Genomic DNA, 15,044 nt, shown 5'->3' with positions numbered 1-15,044 from the left:
CCGCCCCACAAGCACCCGAAGCCGCCGCCCGCCATGGCCGGTGAGCTTCGTGCTCCCGGGGTCCTTCACCTGCGCTCGTTGCCTTCGAGTGCTCCTGACGACCCCAGTAATCCGTAGAGACCCTCAGCTGACCTCGCCGTGCCGTGTAACGCCGAACCCGAGCACGCCCGAGCTCCGGCCGCCGCTGCCAAGCTCGGGGCCGTCGTCTCCGGCCGCCCTAGCTGCTGCTGCTTGCTGAAACGGACGCGGGTGAGCTCCAGCTCCCCGTAGCCGCTCTCCTCCATCCATTTGGACGCCGGAGGAGCGAACCCGAGCCCTCCGCCGCGTCTGTTGCCACCGGCGACGAACCGCCGGCGTGTTAGACCCTGTTGACCAGGGGTTTGACCCCCCCTGGGTCATTTACATGTGGGCCCGGGGCCCTGCTAATTTAGTTTAGATGCTAATTAAATTTTAGCTAACCCACTGACTCACTGACAGGTGGGCCCTACCCTTTAATTAACCCGGCTAACCATTTAGTTAAGTTAATTAAACTCTGTTAAATCACTGTGCAGCTGACATGTGGGTCCCATAGGTCAGATTTGACCTGGACAACGCCGTTGACTTGCTGACGTCACTGTGAAGTCATGCTGACGCAGTAATTCATTTCTGGATTTAATTTAATTCAGGAAATTCCAGAAAATAACTAAAACTTCTAAAATTCATAGAAAATTAACCGTAACTCCAAATGAAATAAATTATATATGAAAAATTATCAGAAAAATTCAAGGAATCCATCTGTACCATTTTCATGCATGTTAGAACAACTTATAGCTGCTGTTTAGCACAAATCAATTAAAGGGCATTTAAATAATCACATATGGAGTTTGAATTTGAATCTTGTATTCAAACCAACTTCATTTAACTTGTTGCTAGATGCATTAGCCCAAAACACATTCATATTGCCATGTCATGAGCATGCATCATATTGTGCATTGCATTGATTGTGTTCCTTTCTGTGTTGCCGGTATTTGTCCCCTCTCGATAGACGTGATACCGAGGATGTGATCGTTGACACTGATGAAGACTCAATGTTATCTTCAGAAGTGCCAGGCAAGCAAAACCCCCTTGTTCATTCCGATACAATCCTACTCTCTCGCTTCTGCTCTCTTTTACTGCATTAGGACAACAACGATATACTTGTTACTTGCTGCGGTAGCTGAACCCCTTTATCCTTTGCATGACCTGTCATTCCACAGTAAATAGATGAAACCCACTAGCATGAGTAGGAGTTGTTTGAGCCCTGTTGTGCCTACTCATTCATGCTTGTTTGTCATGCCTGCTACTGCTTAGAGTTGAGTCAGGTCTGATTCATCGGGGATGAATCAGAGGTGTGTGAACATGTCCTACTGTGTGTGAGCTAAGTGTGTGAATACGATTTGGTAAAGGTAGCGGTGAGAGGCCATGTAGGAGTACATGGTGGGTTGTCTCATTGAAGCCGTCCTTAGGAACTGAGTTCTGTGTTTGTGATCCATGATTCAGCTACTACCATACATTGGGCCCTGAAATATGACCCCGCTCGACTTCTTATTCACCCTTGTCCTCTGTCCAGGAGTTGCAAGTAGTTTCTGGTGTTTGTAGTATGCTGGAGGCCGTGGACAGCGCTGACCGTAGGGGTGGGCTGTGATGCGGTAGGCACGTGGCCGGGTAAACCGGGCACCCGTTTGGTGTCACGGAACCCTGTTCACATCGTTTGGGGCTGTGAGCGAAACTCCGGCCGGATCTCCTCATGGATGGAACCCGAATAGGCGATAAACCTGGACTAGAGACTTGAGTGTTTAGGTAGGTCGTGGTCTACACCCACGTCGGCTTTCGCTTGAAGTCTGCCGAGCACATGTCGTGTGCAGACGCTAAGTGGTGGAAACATGTATGAAGAAGTACACCCCTGCAGGGTTAATATGATCTATTCGAATAAGGACTTCTGGGTTGCTTATATCAGTTCATAGACAAGTGAAAGTGGATACTCTAAAATACGCAAGATAAGCGTGAGTGCTATGGATGGCGTTCTCGTAGGGAGACGGGAGCGGATCCATAGTGGTGTATTGATATGGTGAATATGTGGACTCGTGTGCGCCACCTCAAAAAAGTTACTCGCAGTCGTAGTTCAGGATAGCCACCGAGTCAAAGCTGGCTTGCTGCAGTTAAACCCCACCATCCCTTTGTTGATAAGGATGCATATGTAGTTAGTTCTGATGTAAGTCTTGCTGGGTACATTTGTACTCACGTTTGCCTATTTTATGTTTTTGCAGAGAGACTTCAGTCTCACTAGTAATTCCGCGTGGTCTTCGACGTTTAGCTTGATACCTCAGCTACGATCTTGTGCCCTCGGCAGGATCTGATAGATAGTCAGGCTTCTCAGCCTTTTTCATTTATAGTTGTCTGTACTCAGACATGATAGCTTCCGCTTGTGCTTTGACTTGTATGCTCTGAGTGTTGGGTCATGAGACCCATGTTTGTAATATCTCGCTCCTCGGAGCCTATTGAATAAACTACTTGAGTCGTAGAGTCATTTTGTGATGCCATGTTGTATTGCACATATCGAGCATATTGTGTGTATGTTATTGAAATGCTTGGTATGTGTGGGATCTGACCATCTAGTTGTTTATCTTTAGTAGCCTCTCTTACCAGGAAATGTCTCCTAGTGTTTCCACTGAGCCATGGTAGCTTGCTACTGCTCCGGAACACTTAGGCTGGCCGGCATGTGTCCTTCTTCGTTCCTGTGTCTGTCCCTTCGGGGAAATGTCACGCTTTGAGTACCGGAGTCCTGTTAGCCCGCTACAGCCCGGTTTACCGGAGTCCTGCTAGCCCAGTGCTACAGCCCGGACCCACTTGCTGATGACCGACACGTTCGAAGCTGGGTCATGGATGCCTGTCCCTGTAAGTCTGTGCCACTTTGGGTTTACGACTAGTCATGTCAGCCCGGGCTCTTTATCATATGGATGCTAGCGACACTATCATATACGTGAGCCAAAAGGCGCAAACGGTCCCGGGCAAAGGTAAGGCGACAACCGTGGGGATACCGTGCGTGAGGCCGCAAAGTGATATGAGGTGTTACCGGCTAGATCGATGTGACATCGAGTCGGGGTCCTGACAGTACTGGGACCACCAGAGAGGTTCCGGGGGTCCACCGGGAGGGACCACCCCTCCCGGGGGGCCACTTGGGCTGCGTAGGGATAGCAGCCAGCCCCTAGTGGGCTTGGCGCCCCCCCCCTTGGGCCCATGCGCCTAGGGTTGGGGGGGGGGGAACCCTAAAGGGGGCGCACCCCCCTTGCTTGGGGGGCAAGCCCCCCACCCTTTGGCCGCCGCCCCCCTCTAGGGTTTCCCCTAGAGGGCCGGCCCCCTTGCCCCTCTCCTCCTATATATAGAGGGGTGAGGGGAGGGCTGCTGAACACAACTTAAGGCGCAGCCCCTCCCCTCCCCAACACCTCTCCTCCTCCGTATGTGCTTGGCGAAGCTCTGTCGGAGTACTGCTGCACCAACTACACCACGCCGTCGTGCTGCCGTTGGTGCTGCCTTCCTCAACCTCTCCTTCCTCCTTGCTGGATCAAGACGGAGGAGACGTCGTCCGTCCCGTACGTGTGTTGAACGCGGAGGTGCTGTCCGTTCAGCACTTGGTCATCGGTGATCCGAATCACGTCGAGTACGACTCCATCATCACCATCCCCTTGAACGCTTCCGCACTCGATCTACAAGTGGTATGTAGATGCAAACTCTTCCCCTTGACTCGTTGCTTAGATGAACTCATAGATGGATCTTGGTGAAACCGTAGGAAAATTTTTAATTTTCTGCAACGTTCCCCAACAGTGGCATCATGAGCTTGGTCTATGCGTAGTTCTCTTTGCACGAGTAGAACACAATTTTGTTGTGGGCGTAGATCTTGTCAACTTGCTTGCCTCTACTAGTCTTATCTTGCTTCAGCGGTATTGTGGGATGAAGCGGCCCGGACCAACCTTACACGTACGCTTACGTGAGACCGGTTCCACCGACTGACATGCACTAGTTGCATAAGGTGGCTGGCGGGTGTCTGTCTCTCCCACTTTAGTTGGAGCGGATTCGATGAAAAGGGTCCTTATGAAGGGTAAATAGAAGTTGACAAGATCACGTTGTGGTTATTCGTAGGTAAGAAAACGTTCTTGCTAGAACCCAATTGCAGCCACGTAAAAGATGCAACAACAATTAGAGGACGTCTAACTTGTTTTTGCAGCGATTGATCATGTGATGTGATATGGCCAGAAGTTGTGATGAATGATGAATTGTGATGTATGAGATCATGTTCTTGTAATAGGATTCACGACTTGCATGTTGATGAGTATGACAACCAGCAGGAGCCATAGGAGTTGTCTTTATTTTTTGTATGACCTGCGTGTCAATGAAGAACGCCATGTAAACTACTTTATTTTATTGCTAAACGCGTTAGCCATAGAAGTAGAAGTAGTCATTGGCGTGACAACTTCATGAAGACACGATGATGGAGATCATGATGATGGAGATCATGGTGTCAAGCCGGTGACAAGATGATCATGGAGCCCTGAAGATGAAGATCAATGGAGCCATATGATATTGGCCATATCATGTCACAACTATATAATTGCATGTGATGTTTATTATGTTTTATGCATCTTGTTTACTTAGAACGACGGTAGTAAATAAGATGATCCCTTATAACAATTTCAAGAAAGTGTTCCCCCTAACTGTGCACCGTTGCTAAAGTTCGTCGTTTCGAAGCACCACGTGATGATCGGGTGTGATAGATCCTTACGTTCACATACAACGGGTGTAAGACAATTTACACATGCAAAAACACTTAGGGTTAACTTGACGAGCCTAGCATGTACAGACATGGCCTCGGAACACGGAGACCGAAAGGTCGAACATGAGTCGTATGGAAGATACGATCAACATGAGAATGTTCACCGACGATGACTAGTCCGTCTCACGTGATGATCGGACACGGCCTAGTCGACTCGGATCGTGTAACACTTGGATGACTAGAGGGATGTCTAATCTGAGTGGGAGTTCATTCAATAATTTGATTAGATGAACTTAATTATCATGAACTTAGTCTAAAACCTTTTGCAAATATGTCTTGTAGATCAAATGGCCAACGCTCATGTCAACTTGAACTTCAACGCGTTCCTAGAGAAAACCAAGCTGAAAGATGATGGCAGCAACTATACGGACTGGGTCCGGAACCTGAGGATCATCCTCATAGCTGCCAGGAAACAATATGTCCTAGAAGGACCGCTAGGTGACGCTCCCGTCCCAGAGAACCAAGACATTATGAATGCTTGGCAGTCTCGCGCTGATGATTACTCCCTCATTCAGTGCAGCATGCTTTACAGCTTAGAACCGGGGCTCCAAAAGCGTTTTGAGCATCACGGAGCATATGAGATGTTCGAAGAGCTGAAACTAGTTTTCCAAGCTCACGCCCGGGTCGAGAGATATGACATCTCCGACAAGTTCTATAGTTGTAAGATGGAGGAAAATAGTTCTGTCAGTGAGCACATACTCAAGATGTCTGGGTTGCACAACCGTATGACCCAGCTGAATATTAACCTCCCTGATGAGGCAGTCATTGACAGAATCCTTCAGTCGCTCCCACCAAGCTACAAGAGCTTTGTGATGAACTACAATATGCAGGGGATGGTAAAGACCATTCCTGAAGTATTTTCTATGCTGAAGTCAGCAGAGGTTGAAATCTAGAAAGAACATCAAGTGTTGATGGTCAATAAGACCACTAAGTTCAAGAAGGGCAAGGGTAAGAAAAACTTCAAGAAGGACGGCAAGGAGGTTGCCGCGCCCGGTAAGCCAGTTGCCGGGAAGAAGTCAAAGAATGGACCCAAGCCTGAGACTGAGTGCTTTTATTGCAAGGGGAAGGGTCACTGGAAGCGGAACTGCCCCAAATACTTAGCGGATAAGAAGGCCGGCAACACTAAAGGTATATTTGATATACATGTAATTGATGTGTACCTTACCAGTACTCGTAGTAACTCCTGGGTATTTGATACCGGTGCTGTTGCTCATATTTGTAACTCACAGCAGGGGCTGCGGAATAAGCGGAGACTGGCGAAGGACGAGGTGACGATGCGCGTCGGGAATGGTTCCAGAGTCGATGTGATCGCCGTCGGCACGCTACCTCTACATTTACCCACGGGATTAGTTTTGAACCTTAATAATTGTTATTTAGTGTCAAGTTTGAGCATGAACATTGTATCTGGATCTCGTTTAATACGAGATGGCTACTCATTTAAGTCTGAGAATAATGGTTGTTCGATTTATATGAGAGATATGTTTTATGGTCATGCTCCGATGGTCAATGGTTTATTCTTAATGAATCTCGAGCGTAATACTACACATATTCATAGCGTGAATACCAAAAGATGTAAAGTTGATAACGATAGTCCCACATACTTGTGGCACTGCCGCCTTAGTCACATTGGTGTCAAGCGCATGAAGAAGCTCCATGTTGATGGACTTTTAGAGTCTCTCGATTATGAATCATTTGACACATGCGAACCATGCCTCATGGGCAAGATGACCAAGACTCCGTTCTCCGGAGCAATGGAGCGAGCAACCAACTTGTTGGAAATCATACATACCGATGTGTGTGGTCCAATGAGCGTTGAGGCTCGCGGAGGATATCGTTATGTTCTCACTCTCACTGATGACTTGAGTAGATATGGGTATGTCTACTTAATGAAACACAAGTCTGAAACCTTTGAAAAGTTCAAGGAATTTCAGAATGAGGTAGAGAATCAACGTGACCGAAAGATAAAATTCCTATGATCAGATCGTGGAGGAGAATACTTAAGTCACGAATTTGGTACACACTTAAGGAAATGTGGAATCGTTTCACAACTAACGCCGCCTGGAACACCTCAGTGTAACGATGTGTCCGAACATCGTAATCGCACTCTATTAGATATGGTGCGATCTATGATGTCTCTTACCGATTTACCACTATCATTTTGGGGATACGCTCTAGAGACAGCTACATTCACTTTAAATAGGGCACCGTCTAAATCCGTTGAGACGAGACCGTATGAATTGTGGTTTGGGAAGAAACCTAAGCTGTCGTTTCTAAAAGTTTGGGGATGCGATGCTTATGTCAAGAAACTTCAACCTGAAAAGCTCGAACCCAAGTCGGAAAAATGCGTCTTCATAGGATACCCTAAAGAAACCATTGGGTATACCTTCTACTTAAGATCCGAGGGCAAGATCTTTGTTGCCAAGAACGGATCCTTTCTGGAAAAAGAGTTTCTCTCGAAAGAAGTAAGTGGGAGGAAAGTAGAACTCGATGAAGTACTACCTCTTGAACCGGAAAGTAGTGCAGCCCAGGAAAATGTTCCTGTGATGCCTACACCAACTGAAGAGGAAAATAATGATGATCAAGGTACTTCGGATCAAGTTGCTACTGAACTTCGTAGGTCCACAAGGACACGTTCCGCAACAGAGTGGTACGGTAACCCTGTCCTAGAAATCATGTTGTTAGACAACGATGAACCTTCGAACTATGAAGAAGCGATGGCGGGCCTAGATTCCAGCAAATGGCTTGGAGCCATGAAATCCGAGATAGAATCCATGTATGAAAACAAAGTATGGACTTTGATTGACTTGCCCAATGATCGGCGAGCGATAGAAAACAAATGGATCTTTAAGAAGAAGACGGACGCGGATGGTAATGTCACCATCTATAAAGCACGACTTGTCGCTAAGGGTTATTGGCAAGTTCAAGGGATTGACTACGATGAGACTTTCTCTATCGTAGCGAAGCTTAAGTCCGTCCGAATCATGTTAGCAATTTCTGCATACTATGATTATGAGATATGGCAGATGGACGTCAAAACGGCATTCCTTAACGGTTATCTTAAGGAAGAACTGTATATGATGCAGCCGGAAGGTTTTGTCGATCCTAAGAACGCTAACAAAGTATGCAAGCTCCAGCGATCCATTTATGGGCTGGTGCAAGCATCTCGGAGTTGGAACATTCGCTTTGATGAGATGATCAAAGCGTTTGGGTTTATGCAGACTTATGGAGAAGCCTGCGTTTACAAGAAAGTGAGTGGGAGCTCTGTAGCATTTCTCATATTATATGTAGATGACATACTCCTGATGGGAAATGATATAGAATTCTTGGACAGCATTAAGGCCTACTTGAATAAGTGTTTTTAAATGAAGGACCTTGGAGAAGCTGCTTATATATTAGGCATCAAGATCTATAGAAATAGATCGAGATGCCTCATAGGTCTTTCACAAAGCACATACCTTGATAAGATTTTGAAGAAGTTCAAAATGGATCAATCCAAGAAAGGGTTCTTTCCTGTATTGCAAGGTGTGAGATTGAGCTCGGCTCAATGCCCGACCACGGCAAAAGATATAGAAGAGATGAGTGTCATCCCCTATGCTTCAGCCATAGGATCTATTATGTATGCCATGTTGTGTACCAGACCTGATGTAAACCTTGCCATAAGTTTGGTAGCAAGGTACCAAAGTAATCCCGGCAAGGAACACTGGACAGCGGTCAAGAATATCCTGAAGTGCCTGAAAAGGTCAAAGGACATGTTTCTCGTTTATGGAGGTGACGAAGAGCTCGTCGTAAAGGGTTACGTCGACGCTAGCTTCGACACAGATCTGGATGACTCTAAGTCACAAACCGGATACGTGTATATGTTGAATGGTGGAGCAGTAAGCTGGTGCAGCTGCAAGCAGAGCGTTGTGGCAGGATCTACATGTGAAGCGGAGTACATGGCAGCCTCGGAGGCAGCGCATGAAGCTATTTGGGTGAAGGAGTTCATCACCGACCTAGGAGTCACACCCAATGCGTCGGGGCCGATCAAACTTTTCTGTGACAATACTGGAGCTATTGCCCTTGCGAAGGAGCCCAGATTTCACAGGAAGACCAGGCACATCAAGCGTCGTTTCAACTCCATCCGTGAAAATGTTCAAAATGGAGACATAGAAATTTGCAAAGTACATACGGATCTGAATGTCGCAGATCCGTTGACTAAACCTCTCTCACGAGCGAAACATGATCAACACCAGAACTCTATGGGTGTTCGATTCATCACAATGTAACTAGATTATTGACTCTAGTGCAAGTGGGAGAATGTTGGAAATATGCCCTAGAGGCAATAATAAAAGTATTATTATTATTTCTTTGTTCATGATAATAGTCTTTTATTCATGCTATAACTGTATTATCCGGAAATCGTAATACACGTGTGAATACATAGACCACAATATGTCCCTAGTGAGCCTCTAGTTGACTAGCTCGTTGTGATCAACAGATAGTCATGGTTTCCTGGCTATGGACATTGGATGTCGTTGATAACGGGATCACATCATTAGGAGAATGATGTGATGGACAAGACCCAATCCTAAGCATAGCACAAAGGTCGGTTAGTTCGTTTGCTAGAGCTTTTCCAATGTCAAGTATCTCTTCCTTAGACCATGAGATCGTGTAACTCCCGGATACCGTAGGAGTGCTTTGGGTGTACCAAACGTCACAACGTAACTGGGTGACTATAAAGGTGCATTATAGGTATCTCCGAAAGTATCTTTTGGGTTGACACGGATCGAGATTGGGATTTGTCACTCCGTGTTACGGAGAGGTATCACTGGGCCCACTCGGTAGTGCATCATCATAATGAGCTCAAGGTGACCAAGGTGTTGGCCACGGGATCATGCATTACGGTACGAGTAAAGTGACTTGCCGGTAACGAGACTGAACAAGGTATTGGGATACCGACGATCGGGTCTCGGGCAAGTAATGTACCGATTGACAAAGGGAATTGTATACGGGGTTTGATCGAATCCTCGACATCGTGGTTCATCCGATGACATCATCGAGGAGCATGTGGGAGCCAACATGGGTATCCAGATCCCGCTGTTGTTTATTGACCCGAGAGTCTCGGTCATGTCTGCATGTCTCCCGAACCCGTAGGGTCTACACACTTAAGGTTCGGTGATGCTAGGGTTATCAGGAAGACAAGTATGTGATCACCGAATATTGTTCGGAGTCCCGGATGAGATCCCGGACGTCACGAGGAGTTCCGAAATGGTCCGGAGGTAAAGTTTTATATATGGGAAGTTGTTAAACGGACACCGGAAAGTTTCGGGGTCATACCGGTATTGTACTGGGACCACCAGAGAGGTTCCGGGGGTCCACCGGGAGGGACCACCACTCCCGGGGGGCCACTTGGGCTGCGTAGGGATAGCAGCCAGCCCCTAGTGGGCTTGGCGCCCCCCCCCTTGGGCCCATGCGCCTAGGGTTGGGGGGGGGGAAACCCTAAAGGGGGCGCACCCCCCTTGCTTGGGGGGCAAGCCCCCCACCCTTTGGCCGCCGCCCCCCTCTAGGGTTTCCCCTAGAGGGCCGGCCCCTTGCCCCTCTCCTCCTATATATAGAGGGGTGAGGGGAGGGCTGCTCAACACAACTTAAGGCGCAGCCCCTCCCCTCCCCAACACCTCTCCTCCTCCGTACGTGCTTGGCGAAGCTCTGTCGGAGTACTGCTGCACCAACTACACCACGCCGTCGTGCTGCCGTTGGTGCTGCCTTCCTCAACCTCTCCTTCCTCCTTGCTGGATCAAGACGGAGGAGACGTCGTCCGTCCCGTACGTGTGTTGAACGCGGAGGTGCTGTCCGTTCAGCACTTGGTCATCGGTGATCCGAATCACGTCGAGTATGACTCCATCATCACCATCCCCTTGAACGCTTCCGCACTCGATCTACAATTGGTATGTAGATGCAAACTCTTCCCCTTGACTCGTTGCTTAGATGAACTCATAGATGGATCTTGGTGAGACCGTAGGAAAATTTTTAATTTTCTGCAACGTTCCCCAACAATAGGCATCCCCAAATATCTGATAGGCAGATTTCCCATTTTGCATGTCAATATTCCCTGGTAAAGTGATTGTTTACCTTTGGCTTTACCAAACAACATCAACTCACTCTTATGAAAGTTAATTTCTAATCCAGACATCTGTTCAAAAGCCCCTAAAATAAATTTGAGGTTTCTGACACTAGCTTCATCATCTTTGATCAGGAAGATAGTATCATCGGCGTATTGCAACATATTAACCCCCTTGCTTTCATCATTCCCCAATACTCCCTTAACAATGTCCATCTTTAAAGCATTGTTCATTAAAATTGCAAGGGCATCAGCAGCCACATCAAATAATAATGGCGACATGGCATCTCCCTGTCTAAGCCCTTTAAACATCTTGAAGAAAGGACCAATTTCATCATTAACCCTTATTCCTACATGCCCCCCTCTCATTGTTTCCATTATCCAATCACACCATTTATCAGGGAAGCCTTTTTGTCTAAGCATCTGAATAAGAAAGGGACACTTAATTTTGTCATAGGCTTTTTCAAAATCTACTTTAAATACCAACGCATCTTCTTTATCTTTATGAAAAGTGTTCAAAGCTTCATGAAGTATGACAACCCCCTCCATAATGTATCTCCCTTTGATGAATGCAGTCTGCGTTCTGGAAATGACAGGCGCAACACATTTTGTCAACCTATTCATCAGGACTTTTGTAATAATTTTGAAACTCACATTAAGCAGGCATATAGGCCTGAACTTTTGTATTTGCTTGGCATCATTGGTTTTAGGGACAAGGGTAATAATGCCATAGTTAATCCTGGCAATGTTAATATCCCCCCTGGCAAATCCCTCAACTAAAGCTTTAAGGTCCCACTTAACCAACTCCCAAAAATCCTGATAAAAATCAGCAGGGAATCCATCTGGTCCAGGGCTTTTGTTTCTTTTCATACCAAACACTACCTTATGAATTTCATCCAAGGAAAAGGGGGACAATAATTCCTCTTTGTCTTGGGCAGATATTTTATCCATTTCCATATCCCTCAATGATATGTCAGAATCCTCAGGATGTCCAAACAGATTTTTATAAAAGTTAGTAATATATTCCATCAGGTTATCCTTTCCTTCTATGATCCCTTCATCTTGTTCTAGGGAAATTATTCTGTTTTTTCTCCTCCTCCCATTCACTCTTGCATGATAGTATCTAGTATTTCCATCTCCATCTTTTATTTCTTTGTCTTTAAATCTCTGCAACCACTTCATTTCTTCTTGTGTCATAATTCTTTTCAGCTGCATTCTAAGCTCGTTTTGCTCAGTTCTTTCTGCAGCAGTCAGTCCCATTCTCTCTGCTCTCTTATCAATATCATCCAATTCCTTAATAATTTCTGTTTTAATTTTCCTGTACCAAGCATCCATATTTTTATTCCACCCCTTAGCTTTTTTTCTCAATTCCCTCATCCTAAATTGCCATCTGTCCAACACATCTCCGCTATACCTACGATTCCATGTTTTAAATATAAGTTCCTTAAAGCCCTCTCTCAAAAACCAACCATTTTCATATCTGAAAATATGTTTGGTCAGTTGTGTTTCCCCTGTATCTAGGAACAGAGGAGTATGATCAGAGATCTCCCTAGCCCAAGCTTGTAAAATGGCAAAGGGATATTTTTCCTCCCATGCAGGACACATCAGCACCCTATCCAGCTTCTCATAAGTGGGATCCTCTTGGTTATTAGCCCAAGTGTACTGTCTTCCATTTAAAGGAAGCTCTCTAAGTCCTGCTTGTTCAATAATAGCATTAAACATAAAGGACCATTGTTCATTTGCCATAGGTTTGTTTTTCTCTTTATGGTTTCTGATAATGTTAAAGTCTCCTCCAACCAAACAGGGCAAAGGGTTGTCATGATATAGTCTAGCTAATTCAGCAAGGAAACCAGCTTTCCCTTCCTTTTGCGCATCCCCATAGATTGTAACTAAATTCCAGTGCATTTTAATATTTTTGTCAAAGACCAAAACTCTAAGGAAATATTGTCCTTTTTCGATGTGCTCAACTTCAAACAGTTCCTTATTAATGCCCACCAGGATTCCCCCTGACATTCCTCTAGGGGGATTCCAACACCAATGATAGCTTTTCCCCCCACACATATTATGCAATTAATTTTTTGTGAAATCTTGCTTGATTGTCTCAGAGATCCCCACAAAATCCAACTTATGGTCTATGACCATTTCTCTAATGTATCTCTTTTTGTGATCTTGCCCAATGCCTCTAACATTCCAGAAAACCCCCTTCATTATTAAGTATATTCCTTCTAATTTCAATACTTCCTATTTTTTCTGCTTAAAAACTTCTGATCTGCCTTACTCTTGAAATCCAACGTATTTCAAATTAAGAGAACTAAACAGTCTTTTTTCCTTTTTTTCCTTCTCAAGACCCCAACCCCAACAGATTGCTTCACACAGCTCAACGCTGGTGAGCTTTTCCTTCCTCCTTTCTTCCCAGAGAAGAATCCCTTAAGGCTTTTAAATTGTTGCTCCTCTAACTCCATATCATAGTTTTCCAAGTCAGAGCACAAATCATCAAAAGTCACATCCCCAGTATTAATATGTACTGGAGTGTCATTATTTTCTCCCATACTTTTTTTTCTCCAACCTCCTCATCTAATTTTTCTCCCTGGCTTTCGACCCTGCCATGTCGCTACACTACCATGTTTTCCTCTTTCGGAAGGATGGCCTACTCAAGGAGCCATTATCAGCCACTAGCACGCAAGGCCAGGTTCCGCCACTCGGGGAAGCACAAGAGGAGGTCGAGGAGCCAAATAAAATTGTGTTGCCAATGTTGATGTACTCGTCATCCACAAGGCGGTGGGAGGACCGAGAGTTCACTCCTGGGCATTGTGCCCCAGGGTACCTCTACGACATGGGTTGCAGAATGCCTGAGACCTACGACGGTGCATTTCATTCATCTAATTACTGGAGTGGGTCTGTCTACATACATTGCCACAACAGTATTCTTGTGATCCTGCGCCCCTTCAAGGGAACTTATGATATGGTCCAGCTTCCCGGGGAACCCTGTGGTCCAAAAAGCTGGTACTCGATGCCCAAAAATTTGGTCTTAGAAAGCTATGAGAGAGGGATACATTATGTGGCGACTAACAATACACAACTTCGAGTATGGATGCTAATCGAATTGGCGGATGGACAATTAAGTTGGACATTATCACATGACGCCAACCTCAACTTGCATGGCCATATGATTTGCACTCTTAAAATACAGCCCAAGGTGACATGGAGGATTGTTGGAAGCAGCGGCGGACCAGTTAGCTTGACCGATAATGATGCAGTGGACGATTGGGCCACACCGTATCACTCTGAATATTCCTGGAACTCGGATGGGGACAACTTCATCGACATGGTTGGAGGCGCCGACCACCATGAGTTGGTAGAACAGCATGCCTACTGCTATACATTGGGATTCCATCCGCACAAGAATGCACTCATCCTCATTCTTAACGGCGCGGTGGTAGTGTACCATCTTGACACGTCGAGGATACAGTATCTAGGCGACGGGGACGAGTTTTGTAAAGACTGCACGGGACCAGCTTGCTGCATCGAGGATTCGTTCATTTACCGACCTTGCTATAAGGACATACTGCCAAGCAGGAAATTATCCATGCCACTTTAGAATTATATACGGTCCAGTTATACATAGCGCTTGAGATGCTCACTGGTAGAAAAAGAGGCTTCCGTCCAGCCCCATTAGTCGCGAAACTGTAGGAACCGCGACTAATGAAGTCTTTAGTCGCGGTTCGGCAGATGAACCGCGACCAAAGGCCTGGGCCCAGGGCGCTCGGTGGCCAGCTGGTGCACGTGAGGGGCTTTAGTCGCGGTTGGCCAGGCCAACCGCGACTAAAGGTGCGCAAAGGCCTTTAGTCGCGGTTGGCCAGGCCAACCGCGACTAAAGCTCCTCCCCTATATATACCAGTTCAGCACGCTCACTTAGCCATTTGGTGCCACTTCTCTTCACAAGCTTCACAAGGGGGTGTAGGTTTGCTTTTGGTTCCTCTTATGCACACAAGGTGTTTGATGAAATGCCCTAAGAGGGTGAAACAAACATGATATGAAGTGTTGGAGCCACACTTGAGGTTCCTCATTTATTTTTTCCTCCTCGATCGCGGTTAGCAACTT

This window comes from Triticum aestivum, chromosome 3B (assembly GCF_018294505.1).
Source record: "Triticum aestivum cultivar Chinese Spring chromosome 3B, IWGSC CS RefSeq v2.1, whole genome shotgun sequence".
NCBI lineage: Eukaryota > Viridiplantae > Streptophyta > Magnoliopsida > Poales > Poaceae > Triticum > Triticum aestivum.
This window is presented reverse-complemented; position numbering follows the sequence as displayed.